The following is a 13,091-nucleotide window of genomic DNA, read 5'->3' on the forward strand; positions in this document are numbered from 1 at the left end:
TATAGGCCCAAATTTTTCAAGGTATTTAGGTATTGCTGCACTCGGTGTTGCAATGCCTAACTGATTTAGGAGCCTCATTTTCAAAAGAATTTGGGCACTTAGAAGTCTAAATCCCATCTACTGTCTATCGGACTTAGACTAAGTGCCTAAATCCCATTTGAAAATGAGATGTAGCCTCCTAAATAGGTTAGAAATTGCAATCCCAAGCACAGCACCACCTAAATACCTTTAAAAATCAAGGCTATAGTGCTAAAATCAATACATAAAGGTCTTCCAGATGTAGAGAAGTAGTATATATTCACCCAAGTACTAAAAACCAAAGTGACCCAAATTTGTGTTTCATACATGTAATAAACTTTGTTTTAAACCTATATATGATAGATAGTGGACACAGTGTTCAGAGCCAGAGCACAACGAAATAACATATTTTCTAAAATTGCCAAAATGGGGATTGAAGGATCTACAATTTATCTTCTGCAGTACATGAATGCTCTTTAATCTATAATTCTTCATGAATCTAATCACTGTAAAAGGACCCATTCTTCTACAGTGCATTCCTATGCAACTCTGACACATAATGTGCGTAACACAAACAGCTCTGTATAATCACATTTTTATGAGAGAACAAATGTCTACAGCACTTCAAATGCTCACATTGACTTTTGCTATTCTGAGTGTTGGAGTCTTTGCTGGATTCCGCCACATCCCAATTTTAACTCTGAAAGAAGTAACTCATCGTGGAGATACTCTGGCAATTGTAGATACTCTCTAAAGATTCTCTAAATCATTAATTCAGAGCTGCATAACTATTTCCCTTTGGAGGCAATAAAGCTTAATTAATGGGGGCAGGAATCATCCACCTTCTTGGAGTTATGCTCCACAGATACGGAAGGAGAAAGCTATCAACATAAATTCACATTTTCCATTTTTTGAGGTACTTCTAACAGCACAATCAAGTATCTGGTCTCACATCTTTTAATATTAATGGGTTGTTCACAACACTTCTAACTGACTAAAGGTCTCATAATTAAGGTAACTGAGAAGTTGCATGATGTCATTGTAGTCAGAGCTTGGAACAGAACACCCAGGTCTCTAGTTATGTTCAGGGCCAGCTCCAGCCTTTTTGCCGCCCCAAGCAGCAAGGAAAAAAAAGAAAGAAAGAAAACGATTGAGCTACTGCCGAAATGCCGCCGAGGAAGGCAGGGAGTGAAGGATCCGCTGCCGAATTGCCGCAGAAGACTGAAGTGGGCCGATTGAGCTGCCGCTGAAGTGCCGCCATCGCCGACCCGGACGTGCCGTCCCAACATGCCGCCCCTTTCGATTGGCCGCCCGAGGCACCTGCTTCCTTCACTGGTGCCTGGAGCCGGCCCTGGTTATGTTTACACTGCAGCTGGGAGCAAGTCTTCCAGGCAAGGCAAACAGACTTATGCAAGTGGGGCTCAAACTAGTGCAGTAAAAATAGCAGCAGTATGGATGTTGCAGCTGGGACTGCAGATCAGACTCTGAAGCCCACCCAACCCCCTAGGCTTGAGAACTTGAGCTGTAGCCCAAGCCACAGGATCCACACTGTTATTTTTGTGCTAGGCTAGCCTGAGTCTATCTACCTGGACTGGGAGGTTTGCTCCCAGCTGCAGTGTAGACATGCCCTAATTGGACAGAACCAAGATGCAGCCACTCAGCCACATTGGCTTTCATAATGTGTACCAAATCTATCAGTGTGGTTAGTCTATCTGCAACTACTATTCTAACCACTGTAGACCATTCTGCTCATAAAGCCAGGAATGACTGATGCCCAGCATCTTAGTGTTGTCTCAAAACAGTTTTGTAAGCCATTGGCAAAAGTGTGTCATGCCTTTGCTCTCAGGGCTGCTCCACATAGAAAATAACAGCCTATACCTGCTACTATTTGTGCCTTTATCTCAAATGAAAGACGTACAGCTATAGTCTGGATCGAAAGGTTATAAGGCCTGACCCAGTTGTATTAATACAGGGAAAATCTGATTGTCTAATTAAAGATTGTTTCCTAGTGTATAATCACATGGAGGCAGAATTAAAGTTGCATAGACAACCTTAATTCTGGCAATTCCTAATTTTTGAATGCTTGGTTTTGCAGACAATGTTCTTTTAATACACTTTTTAATGTTATATAATATAGGATCCCTCTTTAGTTTTAGAATCCAGAAATAATGTACTTGTTGAAATGATTTTATTTAGATGTGGATTTGGATGTTATGTTAATTTTTTATTATTGTATTTTTATTGTTTGTATTTTGGCTAGTGGGAGCTGACTCTAAGTACAGTGTGAGGTATGTTTTCAGGATACTGAAAGTTTTTCATGTGTGTCTTCAGAGTGGAAGACCTTGCTTGAGTAAGCTCCATAAAGGTCAGAACTTGATTTAATAAACATTTCTTTCAAGAAAGCAAGCCTTGTTCTTGAAGGTATGAAATTAGCACTTATTGGTACTTCAGAGCAATGCTAAAAGCTATAGAGCCTTTCACTTTTACATCACTAGTTTGAATCCAGCCCATGTGAGAAGGGATCAAAAGATGTTCTCGTCTACTGGATATTTGGTGCTTTATCATAAGAGATGTGTAGGGTGGGTCTTAGTTTGAGCTCCCACATTACAAACGCAACATCATACTTTGCAATAATTGGCAGACTCTGCAAAGGGGCCAAGGACTGCATGAGTCATGGAGACTGAACTAACCCTGTTTACCCATGGAGACTGACCTACCTCTAGAGGAAGTCCTTCCTCTATCCCCCTGATAAAAGGTGAGGCATGCTGACAGGGCACTGTGTGATAAATGGAGGATTTAATTCAGCAGAACTCTCAACTCAACTCCTTCCACCACTGATGGTCAAATAGGCCAACTCTTTTATCCAGTACTAAATTCATACAATTTTTTACACTGAAGTTTGTGCTTATATGCAAATTATTTTCAATATGAAAAATTCTCATTACATAATTTGCATAAAATATTACAGAAGAAACTGCACAAAATGTCAAAGCAGAGACAAATATTTAATTGCTCTTTCTAATTCCTTGCTTGGAAAGTTGTGCTTCAGCTCCACCTCCTGGCTTTGTGGTCCCTTTAGTAGCCACCCTCTGCAGAGTCCTAAACAGGTGCTCCAGAGGATTTGCACAACCCAAAGAGTGGTTTGTAGACAAAACTAAAACAGCTGGGATATGTGGAAGCAGGGGACACCCAATCATCTGAGCTAGGACTCCATGAGCTATTTCCAATACAGGACTTAGGGCCAGCCCTGTTTTGCCATGAACCATAGAACTACTAGCCCAGGTCACATAGGCAAGTTTCCCTACTACAATCTGATGTTCTGCTGCTACTGTAACAGATTGGTTATGCAGTACTGCGGGGAATATACCCATTACTCCTACACTGAACCATGTGTGGCATTGCAGGGCGCATTACACTATGGAGGCTGTTCCTGGTACTTCCATTCAGCACTGTGTAGTAACTCTCAGAAGGACATGCCTAGTACTTATGCATAAGAAAAAATATTTTAATAACTAATTATAACCAAAAGAGTAAGGGAATGTGGGGTCTGGGCACAATCAATGACAGGGGTAGCAGGAGAAAGACTATTCACACAAAATGGCATACAGCATAAGAGAGGGGAAAAAGAACCAAGTACTACTAGAACCAAACAGACCTACTTCCCTATTGACCAAGTAGGTCAATATCCTACAAGTTTGTGGCCATATCATTCCCACAGTCTTTACATAAAACTTACACTGAATTAATTTGGAATTCTGCACATGTAGTAAGTTAGGATATGTCCCTGACAAAGTCATGTAGACCAAAAGAAATGGAGGCAGCAGTAGCATTCTTCATATTATAAACTAGCTATTAGGAGCTAATAATCACAGGATCCAACATCATTCTATTTTCCCTTTTTTATCCCACCTCCTGGCTTACTCCTAGTGGTAGTGCCTCTGCCACAGGATAGGTAAGCTAAGGGGCCAGATGCCAGAACAAGAGGGGTGATTCAGCTGCCAGGGAAGGTTCCTAATTCAATTATTACTAGTTTATTTAATAGACAGACTTTAGATTGGGAATGAGGGCTATTCAAAAATTAGCCTGGAGGAAGCACAAGAACTTGTAGGTAATAATCTTTCTTTGCCAGTGAGATGAAACTCTCTGAATGTAGACCTTTTCTACCTGTAATTTCTATGATGGAACCCATAAATCCAATGGTATCAGAGTGCAGACATTGCTCAAGAAGCATGTCTCATATAGAATTACGAAATATTTTGGAATTAGTCTGAAGGATAAAGCTTCAGGACTTAAAGTTCTTATGGGCAAACTAAAAAATAACAGCTGTAGACAACTAATTAACTTCATCAGTAACTTTTTGAATTCAATTTGTCTATTTTTGGGATATTTGTGTTAAAATACAAGGTGTCTCCTTGACAGCCACTACTTGATCCTGCAACAAAGTCACAATTCTGTGTTTGTGACAACATGGTCTGTTGCCATGGGAAGGGTTAAGATGTCACAACTTCAGTATTATGACTTGACTGCATGATTAAGCAGGAAGAGAAGATGGGCTGTGAGGGAGACACTTGTTTAAACTCACACAAAAAAACAACAACCTTTGATCATTAGAAAAAATAGCAAGGGGAACGTATTAAAACGATCCAAAGATTCATTTGATTAGTATGGTCAATCTAAAGCGTTCTCCTGTATGAAAGTCCCTCATTTACTCAGCAGATCCATTCAGCTGAATTAAGTCTCTTCATTACTGAGCACACACAATAAGTGGTATGGGCTTCATGATTGTTCCCATTGAAATAAATGGGAATTCTGTCATTGACGTCAGTGGGAGCAAGATCATATATGTATTTTTTTCCCTGGTCTCTGTTGCTAATCCTTACAGAAATCTTGTTGACATGTTCAGAGCTGCAGTCCCTAATTATGAGCCTTGATTTAAATTATGACTCATAATTAATGTATAGATTTAGTAGCTTTATTTAAATGCATCCAGCTGGTGCTGATTTAGCACTCCCCAAATGTGCCAAGTCTTCTGTAAAATCTGAGATGCATGTTTTCTCTTTCCTTTGATTGTTCTGAAGTTCTGATCAGTAATAGCTGGAATTTCTTTGGATATTGCACACACATGTATAATTACATCCCATAGCCACTTATGTTGAAGCTGGGTTTTTTAGTGCCTCTCTTCATGTCAAATAAGTTCCTTGAGTTTCTTTTGGACTCAACACTAATGTGCCAATTTGTCACTAAGAGAAAAATTAACAGTGGGGCTCAGTGGTCAATTAGGTTGTCTTTCATGTAGTTGTGCAGCAGGAAACATGGTTGTTTTTTACATGGAATGGAAAGACCTGATGTATAGCCAGAAAGATATTCAGTTGAGTTTCATGACTTGTTTAAATTCAAAATAAATAAATTAATGGAGATATCCTATCTCCTAAAACTGAAAGGGACCTTGAAGGTCATCAAATCCAACCCCCTGCCTTCACTAGCAGGACAAAGTACTGATTTTGCCCCAGATCCCTAAGTAAGTGGCCCCCTCAAGGATTAAACTCACAACCCTGGGTGTAGCAGGCCAATGCTCAAACAACTGAGCTATCCCTCCCCCTTCTTTCTTGGCACTCTGCTTCCTTTATTTCAAGGTGCAGTAACATGTCTTAAACTTTCTGTTTGCAGTTAATATATCTATGAATACATTTAATCCTTGCTAATCTTTCAGTGAAAGATGGATTATATCCCAAACAGCTAATCAAAGTTCATGGCTCTAGGGATGTTCAAGTTGGAAGTAGAAATTGATGAAATCTGGTATTTTCTTTGATGAAATCTTGTTTGTTTACAAGGAATGTACAAAGTCCAGCTTCTCCGAACAGAGGAGGAACCAAGAATAAAAGAAGCAGTTTCTTAGCCTCAAGCCTCTTCAACTTGCAGACCCTAAAGATCTCTCTATAGCTTTTTCTAGGGTTACATTCTGCTCACAGGCCACTATTTGGTTTTCTTGATTTTTGCCTCTGCCTGTTCTTGCCTGTCCTAAGTTTCTGTGTTCTCCCCCCGCCCCCCACCCCATGTGTTTGACAGATAAGGAGAATCCAAAGTTGAGAAGTCTTATGGTCCCAAGATATCTATAATTATGTGGTAAGTTTTGGACTGATGTCAAGCAAAATTCACTGGTATTTTTGTTCTAACAAGATTAACTTGACTTTATGGTAGGCACCACCACAACATCCATTTTAAATTATCAGTGTTTCACTTGCAAAGAGCGAAGCTGAATACAGGTTAAGTTGAACAAGTAGAACTTTATTAAATCCTCTGCACTGCACTATGTGGCTGAGTTGCTTCCAGCCTAGCTCCCCGCATTCCTTATTCTACTGGTGTTCCATCAATAAGAGTCCTTTCAGGGCACATGGGTCTGCTGATTCCAGTTCCACTGATCATGATACAATCACTATATACTGTAAAACTTTTTTGTTATGGTATAAACTTTTTCTTGAGGGCCTTCATGTACCAGCTGAAATAAAATACTAAGTACTAAACTACTAAGAAACAATAAGACCAGCTATCATTGATGGTGCAAAGGATAAGAAAGGCCTTCTACTCCCTCCTGCAGCTCACAATGTACCCTGAGGGACCCACCTCGGGCATGTTGTCCAGCAACCTTCCTTAGTCTCCTCTAAAGGGAGAACAGTTGCAAGAACTGGTTTGTGGGAGAGGAGCTTATAAGGCCATCATCATCATTCTCTCAACTCTAATTCTCTCCTATTTGTTGAATTGCTATTGATTATTGGTCCTCCTTCATCCCATTTCTCTTCTAGCATTGCAACACTTCAGCTGCCCAATTTCACTGCCAATTATATTTCTTACATTCCTTCTCTTTCCTACCCCCTCTTCCTCCTTCCCTTTGAAACTCCCTGCCCACAGATGCCCTCTTCTTTATTCATTTCCTTCTCGATTCAATCTCTTCTTCTCCACCACTTCAGCCTTGAATGTATCCCCCAAACCCTGAATTTTTGTAACAAATTATATAAACACAAACAGAGATGTAAAACCAACATGGAACTAACATGGTAGATGCTTGTTATCATGCTGATCATTATGCTTCTATGTTGCATCTCTTTTTTTCTCCACTCTGTCTGATTTTGTCTTTTAGACTGTAAATTCTTTGGGGCAGGGACTATGTCTTCCTATATGGCACGGGAACCAGCTCACTTTTTTAAATGCTAGTTAAAGTTGCCAGTGCTCAGTCTATATCAGAGCTCCTATGCTTGGAGGAGCAGCATTGGTGGTGGTAGAACAGTGACATTCCCAAAAAGTTGAGAGACAAGGTGGATGAGGTAATATTGTTTATGTACTAACTTCTGTTGGTGAGAGAGACAAGCTTTCAAGATACTCTTCTTCAGCTCTGGGTTGCTTGAAAGCTTGTCTCTCTCACCAACAGAAGTTGGTCCAATAAAAAAAAAAATTACCTCACCTGCCTTGTCTCTCTAATATCCTGAGACCAACCCAGCTACACCACCACTGTTCCCAAAAATCTCTATTGTAGATGTCAGTTGGAGAGATGCAAAATCAAGTGAAACTCTGGTGCTGATTACATTTTGCACTAAGGATTTGGACTGTTCCCATGTGCACCAGAGAAACATTTGCACAAGTCGCTGCAAACCAAAGCGCCCTAGTTTTGCACAGCCCTGTTTTTTTAAATAACATAATATCCCCACCTAGTGGCTAGCTAGGAAGTGACATTATCTACTGCAATAATATGGTATATGAAGCCATTATTATCATTGCAGCTTCCCCTCCTTATAATCTATCACTACCCATACAGCAAAACCCACAGTTCTTTCCATAACATAAATAAGGAACAATTAGCTTTGGATCCTACTAATATAAAGTAAAAGAAAAGTAGACACGTGTTAAGGTGACATTAACCACAAAAAAGTACTGAACATTGCAGTTTGTTTCATCTCTGTTGGATTCCTGACATAATTAAGGTTTGGAGCCATCACCCTTATTCATAACTGCATATAACATTTCTGATTTTAAAAAATAATTAGAAATAGAAATGAAAGCATTCTATGGCCATAAAGATGTGAAAGAATTGACAGAAAGTAGCTAAATAAAGTTGTTCTCTACCTCCCTAGTCCTTTAGGTCATCTTTCTCCTTTTCTTCCCTTCCATTTTTTGACTGTCATTTCTGTTTCATATTATCACCATTTTCCTTTTTTCTCCCCCATCCTCCCAATTCTTCCAGTCAGCTTCTTTACTTCCATGAGCTACCATCAGGAAACAATTATTTTTCTTATTGATTGTCTGAAGGCACTGCTTGGCCATAGGGGCAATAGATTTTGGAGGCAGATATACAAGGTGGCAATAACCAATAGGTGCTGTAATCCACAGGCTAATATACAAGGTAGTAGGTATCTACTATGCTGATACGAATTTGAACTCTGCAGCGTGGGAAATAAAACAAACACTTACTAAAAGTTTATACATCTGTTCATGTATGGTTTTCTTTTTAAAATCCTTCTTGCCGCTGAAATAAAAAAAGTTATGGGACAAATTCTGCCGTCAGGTGAATTGGCATAAATATGGAGTAATTACATTTACTTCACTGAAATTACTCTGAACTGATGCTTGTGTAACTAAGTGCAGAATTTTCCCCAAGATCTATGTTTAACATTTACTGTACATATACATGTGCAAATTCAGATTCTACTGACCCATTCTTCACAGATGTATTCCTCGCTCTAAGAACAGGTAATCACATCAAAAGAGGAAGAAAGTGCTATAAAATGTTTTCTTCTAATGACTCCTTCAATAGTATCAGAATTCCACAGCTCATAATGAAAAAAATCCACTCTTTTAAAGAAGCAAACTGTACAAGAGTAAATGGCACTCTTGAAGAAGAAAGACCCTTGAGGCAGTATAACTTTACATAGGAGGATTCCACTAAACAGGCGTTTGCAGCTACCTGATGAAATGGAAACTAAATTAAAATGTATTGATGGACTGAACTGAATGCTTTTTCTAGACTGTTTACTATAATTAGATTTACAATTACATAGATTACATTTTAGGTCTAGGTTCTGTAGAGACCTTTGTCTAAACTTCAAAGGATGTCTGCTTCCTTTTAAAGTATTTGCCCTACCTTCACATCAAACTTGTCAGAGTGCAGAAATGCTACATACCAGCTTTTCCAGCTCCAGGACATAGTAAAATTTACTCTGACAAAAAAACCTTATTTTTCTATAAAAATGTATTATAACTGTAATAATAGTCTACTCTAGGAAAATATGTGATGAGACTTGCTGACATTCCAAACAAACAAAACAGAACAAAATTATGTACTATAGTTAGTTGAAACAGCTGGCAAAGAAAAGAAAAGCAACTGTCACACTTGATATTAAGTAGTAAGATGAATGGGAAAGATATTTTCAAACATACCCAAGGGAATAAATGGAATGATCTATGCCATGTTCTATCCTTGTTCTACATGCCTCAGATCAGTGAGAGTTGTGAACAGATCTGCCACATTCATACAGTAATTTAGGGCCCACTGATATCGATGGGTGCAGGATATAGCACCTAGGCAAACGGCACATTTTACTTAGATTCCAAGTACGTTTTTAGCTAGAACTTATGCCAAATGTATTTTGTAAAGAGCAAGTAACTCTATTGTAAAATGCCCCCTTTACACATCTTTATTTAAGTCTTTGCTTATCAAGACTAAAAAGATTAAAACATAGCTGTACTTAAGTCCGGATTCAGCAAAGCACTTAAGCATAGCATTAAGTGTTTTGCTGACTAATGATGATTTCCTGAATCAGGGTCTTGTTCTCCTGTCCTCCAAATAGTAGTACATCAAAACCAGCAGAGTTAAACCTGGCACTAGTTTGGTGGTCTCAGTTCAGTTCCAGTGGACAGGTGTCTATGTCAAAAAACAGTCGTCACAGCTGATATTGTCACTCTTGTTGGCAGTTTTAGTAGAGATGGGCATGAAGATTTAATTACCCTTCTGCTTATATCACTTGTTCTTTGAAGCTTGACTACTGACAAACACTTGAGTGGAGCAAGGGCAGCAGCTTCTCTTTTAAAGACCTACTCCCAACAAGTGTTACCTAAGCGAAGGAAGGAGGAGAGGCAATTGAAGAAGGAAGAGCCAGAGAAGAAGGTAAAAGGAAGGAGACAGAGGGGAAGGAAAGGAGACGGAACTCACTTCTCATGCACATACTGCTGTTTATTTGATAAACTTACACAATTGCATAGAAGATTTAAATTAACTAGATTTAAAATTGTTTAATAAAAATGTGTTTTAGTAATCTTCTTGATGAAGAGGTTGCATAGTTCTGACATCCGTGTTTATTGCAAAAATAATGACATAGGTTTGGAACACTTTCAGCCAATTAGATTTTCCCTTTCATTTAAGCCATTTTATAAAATAAAAGGAAGTCTGACCATAAATTTGTGCAATCTATTGGCTACTGTGGATAGAAATTAGATAATATTCATTTACTATTTAAAGGAATATTATTCAGTTTCTGTACACTCAATGGCAGACAGCAATACTTCGGAAGTGTCTGGTACAGCCCCAGACAATGAGACCTCACGTGAATGGAATCCAGATTAAACACTCCAATTTTTTTTTAAAGTATAGAAAAGAAATATACCTAGCATACTGTAAAATAGCAATAACTAAAATGGAATTTCTTATTGGGTAGTGACTGATCTCAGGCAGTGGAAAGCCTGAGTTGCTGCCAAAATATACTGGCTTGTTAACATTACATACACTCAATTCCCTCATGTTAGAGATGTCATGACTCATTTGGATGAGGTGAAAATGATTGTAGGCACCTACACTGAAAAATGTGGTGCCCCTCCATGAAAAGTGATATCACTGGGTACACTATTAAGCTTTTACTGTTAAAAGTATTAAATGTCAAACATATCATTAAAGCATTATTCTATAAATAACAATAATGGAACAAACCATCTCTTTTGAAAAAAAATTAATAAACTGATTAGCTGAATTGTCTACCATGACATATTAGAAATTACTTAGAAATTGGCACTCATTTAAAATTAGACTAAAAGTACTGAAGCATGTTACTATAGTGACGAGTTATAATTTCTCTGATTCACTGGAATATGAAATTAAGCATTTAAATATTAAAGTTGGGGAACTTCTTTAATGAGTTAAAAGTTGTATGTTTTTTCTTTAATGACCTCATTGCTGTGCAGTCCGGGTGCAATAAGTACACAATACTTTGATAACAGCAAATTAAAATGCCCACAACCAACAAACTTTACAGACTTCTGGTGCAGCTGATGGATGCCCATCAAATGTATATGACATGGGTATGGTTCTGCAGCCATGCTCTGACCCCTGAGGAATTTTGTTGGGGTTCTGAGTGTTGTGTAAAAAATACGTGGCCTCCAATTCCACAACATTGCTGTGGCATTTAAGAGATGCCTAGCTCCATTATTTAATTTAATGGAGAGATAAAATAATTTTAAATTTCTCTCTCTTGCTGTGTACCTATTTTGTAATTGTGGTGGTTATTAACTGGTACCAATGGGTTTGTATAAAACTGATTTTTTTTGTGAATGTTTCTGCAATTTTGTTTCAGGTAACTTTGCACCTGCTATATGTGCTACCTTTTTGCAGGACTGTTTAAGATTGGACTTTCAAATCAAAACAGGTGAAAACATATCTTAGTCTGATTGCAACTTTACATTTTCACTCAGCAATGATGTGACTTTCAGAAAAGCTCAACATTTCTCAGACACGCCATCGTGCCCCGCTTTTTTGCAATACGTTAGTAAAACTGAAATCACACTAAGCGGAGCAAATATCGCGAATTGCGGAGGCTTTCCCTCAGTTTGGCTGTATTTGCAGGAGCAGAGGGAACAGTGGATTTGCAGCCCTAGGGATGAACACGCTGTACCCTAGCAGGCTGGGATTCACATGGAACAGTGGGACTCCAACATTGCTATGAGCTTTGTCAGCATCAGGGTAAGAAGCCCTCCCAAGTCCACTTCACACCCCCACCCTTCTCCTTCAACGCCGCACTCACATGGTAGCACCTCTCTCATTGGTTCCTTCATACCCTCCTTTTAATTGGTCGCACACCCTCCCTCAACCTCCAAGGGTTTTTAAAAGCTTTCCCCGCCCTACTCGACTCTCGACACGTTCTGATTGGTCGCTGGCGCCCGTCAATTTTGTCAGGTGCCCACTCGGACGGCTGCTGATTGGTGCCGCTGGGGCGTCAGACAGTGCCACGCGCCGAAGAGTGGGAAAGTCGGTCGTCGTGGTGGCGCCGAATACCACGCGCGTGAGAAGGGCGGTGGCAGGTGAGGCGCTCGCGCTGCCATTGCCCCTTCCCCAGTCCCGGGAGTCGCCGTTGGCGGTAAGGGTCTCCCGGGAGGGGGGCTGTTCAACGTTCTGTGTAACGGTTCCACCTCGGCGGGTGGGGCCGGGTATCTTCAGCCTGAAGTCTCTGCCGCGCCGCTGGGATGGGCGGCGGCTGACAGGCCAGCGCGGGTGCGGCCCCAGAAGCCCCGTGGGGGGAAGCGGGCGGGGGGCTCTGGACACAGGCGCTGACTTTCTCATTTCCGCGGGGTTCTCGACTCCCGCTCGGCTCCAGACTCCGCCCTCACACCACCCCTTCCCCCTAAGGCTCCACCCCTACCCTGCCTCTTCCTGCTCTGCCCTTTCCCCTCCCCTCCCTTCCAGTGTCTCCTGCCCGCCGCTGAACAACTGATCCGTGGTGGGTGGGAGGGAGAAGCTGATTGGCGGGGCCTTCCCGTGGGTGCTGAGCATCCACTATACTTTTTCTGTGAGTGCTCCAGCTCCAGAGCACCCTCAGATTTGGCGCCTGTGGCTCTGGATGGAAAAGCGCCTCTGTGACTGTTGTTCCAGTGACTCCAAGGCAGCACCAAGAGACCCAGGGAGCCTCTCCCCTGCCACCCTTCTCTCCCTGGGACCTACTCCCACGCCACCTCTGCCCCACACCCAGGCCTTTGTCCGCCTCCCCTGTCCCTTTCTCACAGCCTCCAGCGCTGTGTACAGCCACCCCAATCCCACAGCTCCC

General features: G+C 40.7%; 1 protein-coding gene across 12 annotated transcripts in view; it reads left to right on the plus strand.

Moving 5' to 3' along the window:
* The first annotated feature begins 12,196 nt into the window (after nucleotides 1-12,196).
* Nucleotides 12,197-13,091, plus strand: part of RBM46 (RNA binding motif protein 46) — a 37,535-nt gene continuing 36,640 nt past the window's right edge. For 3 of the 12 annotated variants that reach the window (XR_010601378.1, XM_042842163.2, XM_024106230.3), the window contains exon 1: nucleotides 12,201-12,351. The gene's annotated coding sequence lies outside the window, so the exon portion shown is untranslated. Of the gene's footprint in view, nucleotides 12,408-13,091 lie in introns of all 12 variants that reach the window. The other 9 variants (XM_065596467.1, XM_065596464.1, XM_065596466.1 and 6 more) reach the window with 7 other exon arrangements.

Source organism: Chrysemys picta, chromosome 5 (genome assembly GCF_011386835.1).
Source record: "Chrysemys picta bellii isolate R12L10 chromosome 5, ASM1138683v2, whole genome shotgun sequence".
Taxonomy (NCBI): Eukaryota; Metazoa; Chordata; order Testudines; family Emydidae; genus Chrysemys; species Chrysemys picta.